We start from the raw sequence: 6,000 nt of genomic DNA on the forward strand, positions 1-6,000 counted from the left end.
GCTCAGCAGCTTGCAGGCTTCAGCCCTCATAGACGAGGGGCTGCATTTACTCCTTAGCTAAGTTCTACCACATCCCAGTGTAATAAATTATTATTTCCTATTTGTTTTTGTTTTAAATGTTAGTGTAAGTTATGGAGTTTTAGGCCTACAAAGTCTTATGTGTGTATTTAAGTTTATACAGAATGTGTAGTCTGTTGACTTTAGTGTTAAGCCTCTGCAGGATTGGTGGCTTCCATGCTCTGTCCCTTTACCAAGGATTTTATTCTAAATATAAAAAGGAACCCAAATGATGGAGTCCCAGCAAACACACCCAAAATTATATACTGTGATCTTATTTAAAAGACAGAATGCACAATGAATTCCAGTTTTAAGAAAACATCTTATAATATTGTCTCATATTTCACATAATTACAAAACACAGCAGAGCAAGGAATGATATAAAGATTTTCAAGCCCTTACTCTCTATTTTTATTTTCGTGGTAGCCTTTTTTTAAATGTGCAAGTGTTTGTCTGCATGTGACTTTTGTAAAGATTATCAAAGACTGGATGCTGCTTAAGTATGGCTAAATACAGTGCTACATTGTGATGTTACAGTTTCAAATACATACTTTGAGTATCTTGTTTAGTATAACATCTCATCTGTCCAAAGTGTTTCACCATTTTAGTGATTCTAATTCAAACTAATAGAGAACTTTCATTTTGTTACAAGAGAAAATAATCCATGGTGAAATAAATGCTTGCTCAGGTACTGGGATAAAGGTATTTGCTTATGGAACAACTGAAGGAGAGTTATAGGCTTTTCTGGTCAAGAGGCATTAAATCCATTCCCTGCCACAAGGAAAGCTATTGCTGCATAAAGTTCTCAACTATTACACTTTTTTATGTCTCTTTTGCGCTAAATAAGGATTCTCTAAGTGATACAAACTTTTTGAGGAACATTAAAAGAGGGGTTAGCGTGGGAGAAACCTAGGTTCAGTTCTGGATTCAGCAAATCAGCAGGTCTGGATAGCTTACATCCATGAGTTTTTAAAGAGCTGGTTGAGGAGCTCGCTGGACCATTAAGTTGATTTTCAATAAGTCTTGGAACACTGGGAAAGTTCCAGAAGACTGGAAGAAAGCTAATGTTTGCCAATATTTAAAAAGGGTAAAGGGGATAACTTGGGTAAATATAGGCCTGTCAGTCTCACATGGATCCCAGGCAAGGTAATGGAGGGCTTGATACAGGACTCCATTAATAAAGAATTAAAGGAGGGTAATATAATGTCAATCAACATCTGTTTATGGAAAATGAATCTTGTAATCTCCTAAAAAATCAAGTTAATTTGACTATATATATTACAAGTTTGGTTGATAAAGTTAGTATTGACATAATATACTTAGACTTCTCTAAGATGTTTGATTTGTTATTGGACAACATTTTGATTGAAAAACTAGAACTATATAAAATTAACATGGCACACATTAAATGGATTACAAGTTGGCTAACTGATAGAGAATCACTGAGTGGATGTGTTTCTAGTGGGGTCCCACAGCGATCTGTTCTTGGCCCTATGCTATTTAACATTTTTATCAATGTCCTGGGGGGGAAAAAAACACTGATAAAGTTTGCTGATGACACAAAACTTGGGGCATGGTAAACAATGAAGAGGACAGGTCACTAATACAGAGGGATTGAGATTTCTTGGTAAACCAGGCACAAGCAAATAATGCACAATTTAATATAGTTCAATATAAATGCATGCATCTAGGAACAAAGAATGTAGGCCATATTTACACAATGTAGGACTCTATCCTGGAAAGCAGTGACTAAAAAAAGATTAGGGGGTCATGATGATAGTCAGCTGAACATGAGCTCCCAATACGATGCTGTGGTGAAAAGGGCTAATACGATCCTTGCATGCATAAATAAGGGAATCTTGAGTGGAAGCGGAGAGGTTATTTTACCTCTGTATTTGGCTCTGATGGAATATTGTGTCCAGTTCCGAAGTCTGCAATTCATGAAAGATGTTGAAAAATTGGAGAAGGTTCAGAGAAGAGCCACCAGAATGATGAGAGAATTGGAGAACATGCTGTATGCTGGAGATTTAACTCACCCCATACTAAACCAGCCTTGGGTGAAGCTCTGGCATTTCGCCACTAAAATTAAGGGGGGAAATGCTCCACTGCTGCTAATATGCCACCACCTCAGGAATGCCCCTAACAAGAGTTCTAACACAAGGGTGGTAAAGTAAAGACACCTAGGCACTGGGAAGTTTAGGGAGGAAACAGGAAAACCCCAAGAATTGGTAAAATAGATAAGATAAGCTCTGACTAGTGAATATATGCTGATCATCTGCACAAACAAACTCTGACCCCTCTGAATGACCATGACATGCAGAGGCATTGCCAGACACCCCCAGACAAGAGGATCTTGACGCCATCAGGTGAATTTTGTCTGTATATTGGGAGTGGTGAGCATAAGAGATTTGCTTGGTATATGTATTCTGTGTGTTGTTAATAGATGTTTAGAGCACAACTGTGTAAGGCTCAGTGGGAAAAGGTTCTACAGACCTGTAGAGCACTGAGCCCTGTGGGAAAGGGCAGGTACCTAAATTGACCAGGTCATGCCTTGAGCCCTTGGTAGGGTATACATGGGGTGCCTTACATTATTTTTTGCAGTTAACAATGAGAGACTCTAGCTGAGGTACACCAGGTAGTTCTTCCCCACCCCCTTAAAGACTCTGGCACAAATCAGCCAGTTGAGGGGAAAGGAGTGCCAATTGTTCGCATCCCCCAGCTCCAGGGATTTAACCTGGAGTATTGGCCATGTGGAGCCTCTTTTGGCTCCATTCCAGCAGCTTACTCACCAACCCCACAGCAGCAGCAGTTGTCGTCAGGATGCAGAGGAGTTAAAGTTAAGGATTCTAGGGCCATTCTCCCTAGGGGTATCAGGTCTGCCTCAGCAGGGGGAAGGGAAGGAGGTGTCTCTGCCCCACTGCAGGAGTCAGATCCCAGCCCCGAAGTATGCGGGCTCTGCCCTCTACTAGAGGATAAACCACCTTAGGGAGGGATTTCATGTTGACTCTCTCCCTGCGCAAGGTGAGGGAGGTATAGGACACATGGTGCTGTTGTGGTAGCTGTGATGAGTCAGGGCAGGACTTTGAGGATTGCATTTGTCACCACTTCCCCACTCCACCCCTCCTACTTGGGAAAGGGGATGCCATGGAAGTGCTGCAGCTGCCACAGGAGCACATAGCTCCTTATGTCCTCCTATGCCTCCCTCCTTGTCCCACTTTAGGAGAGGGAAGGGGAAGGGCTTGTGGGGCTTCAGCTAAGAGAACAACCAGCAGGTCTATGGGCACCTGTCATAAACAGATAGCTAAGGGTTAATATTTCTTTTACCTGTAAAGGGTTAACAAAGGGAACCAAACACCTGACCAGAGGACCAATCAGGAAACTGGATTTTTCAAAGTGAGGGAGGGAATTTCCGGTTTTGGGTTTGTTCTGCCTGTTTGTTTTCTCTTGGCTATGAGGGAAGAGCTTTCTTTTTTTTTCTATCTCCAAGCTTCTTTCTACCCTTCTGTTCCCAGTTGTAAGTACAAAGGTAGCAAAACAATAGGCTTTTATATGTTTTGTTTTGTATTTACATGTGTGGAGTTTGCTGGAATGGAATGTTTTGAGAGATTGGAGTAATCTTGTTGAATCAGACTGTATATTCTCATATTTTCTTATAAGCAATAGCCCTGTATTTGTCATCTTGATGCAGAGTTTATAATTTCTTATGTATTGTTCTTTCTTTTTATATAAAGTTTTCTTTTTAAGACTTTGTATTGAGTTTTCTCTGCTGGGTAGGTTAAGGAGCAAAGGGGAGGGATTGACTCTTTGTGTTAGATCTACGGAGGGTAGCTCGCGCAGCACCACGGAGTTGGGGTGGAGAGGGGAAAGAGAGATAGGATCCATCTCTGTTTTCCTAGTTATTGGGGGTGGTCTCTTGGTCGGAATTATAGGAGACAGGCTTCTTGGTATGTGTGATGTAAAGAGATTGCATCCGCTCTCTCAAGTTATGCCCAGAGAGGAAAGTCTGGTGGGAGAGGGAGGGAAGGGAAGTGGAGTAATTTCCCTTGCGGTAGAACTCAGAGAGCTTCTGGGTCTTGGGGGTCCCCCCCAGGGAAAGGGTTGGGGAGACCCCGGGAAGTTGATCAGATGTACTCTGAATCCTGATTGTGGCAGCGAGAATCAAATCCAAGCTGGTCATGAAGCTTGTGGGGCAGGTTCATGCTAGACTTTCTCAGTTTATGAAGCGCTATAGGTCAAATCTGAGTAGGAAGCTACGACAGCATCCTGCACCAGGAGTTACTCTGAGGAAGTGAGACAGAGCACTAGTCCCTCCCTCTCCTGGGGTTAGACAGTGAGGGGTTAGGGTACAGGTGCGTAAGTTGTTCTCCAGCAGGCATTGGAGGGACTAGCCACCTGCCCTACTGGAGGTCACTGAGAGAGGTTGCCCTTAGAAGTGGGTGCATCGGTTCATTCACACAGCTTTTGCTCAAGAATTCTGAGTGTGGATCTTAGTTGCCCGTTCGAGGAAGGATGTCCTCAGTCTTCTTAGGAGTAGAGTATCAGTGGAGTATCAATGAGTCTGAAACTGAATATGTAAGAAAGAAGGTCACAGGAGCAAAGGGAGCAGAGGGGTCAGACAAATCCAAGGACCTTTGCTAGGGACATTTCCACTTTGCTGGGCTGGGGTGTGAGAGAAGTCCAATTCCTCGCGCTGACGGGATTCTTTGAAACCTTGTACAAGAGAGGATCTCTGAGAGCCACAAGAAGGGTGAGTTCTGAGTGTCCTTCGGTGTGTGCTATAACTACCAATCTAGGGCTGTTCAAGCTTAGCGAGATATGATGAATCACGTCTATTAATCGGGTTGTTTGCCTTTGCTTTTTTATGTGTAAAAGAGGCTGTTGAGAGCAATAATTATGAAAAAAGACCATGTTATTTTAATATTTTTGATTATTTTTCTACATTTTAACAATATATTGTATTTTTCAGTTATACCAACACAAGAATACAAGGTACAGAGAGAGCATACACTTTATATTTATTTTTAATTAACAAATATCTGCACTGTAAGAAAACAAAAAGAGAGAAAATTTTTCACTTCACCTCATGCAAAGTAATTGTAAGTGGAAATCAATCAAATGTAAGAATTAGGTACAAAAAGATAGAGACACTGGCATTTGCAAAAAATAAAATTGTAACTTTATTGATTACTCTATTCTAAGAACGAATCCATCATACTTCACTTGCTTTCAGGCAATCACAAACATCAGACAAAACAAGTTAGTTTTAATTTGCAGAAAATAATGCGCCTGACCTTCTTGTTACAATGTCACCTGACTAGCGAGAAAAAGGGATAGTTGCACCATGAGCACTGAGGTGTACGCTGATGAACTTGCCAAAGAGAAATTTCATATGCACGAGATATGTGCTAAAGATTCATTGTCCCTCGAATCGCATTCAAGCCATCCATTCCAGAGGATCAACGCTGATGATGGGTTCTGCTTAACTAATGATCAAAAACAGTGCAGACAGATGATAAAATGAACATGCTTGCGATAGAGTTCAGATGCCTCTACAGAAGCAGAGGTTAATTTTAACTCTTTTTGGGTGGGTTGGTTCTGTTATTTTGTTCTATGAAATTCCACTATCAGAAATGTTGCTACTTGAATTAACTAGAACTTTCCTGTATATGACGTTCACATGACTGCACACCTCAAATTCCCTTCTCCAAGATTTTGGAGAGTACTTCAGATTTCTCAATCAAATAATCTTGGTCTGAGTACTGTAGCGTAATCTTTAGGTAAATATTATTTCACATAGGTAGCGTTCACTCATGTTGGTTTAAATCTGTAAAACGTGGAAAGAAGTCTTAAAACAAAACAACAATGTGCCTGTGGGGCCATCATCCAAGACGCTACTATAAAATCAAGCAAATCATAAATCGTGGGGAGCTAGGGACAAGCACG

The sequence above is a fragment of the Chelonoidis abingdonii genome, chromosome 1 (assembly GCF_003597395.2).
Source record: "Chelonoidis abingdonii isolate Lonesome George chromosome 1, CheloAbing_2.0, whole genome shotgun sequence".
Taxonomy (NCBI): Eukaryota; Metazoa; Chordata; order Testudines; family Testudinidae; genus Chelonoidis; species Chelonoidis abingdonii.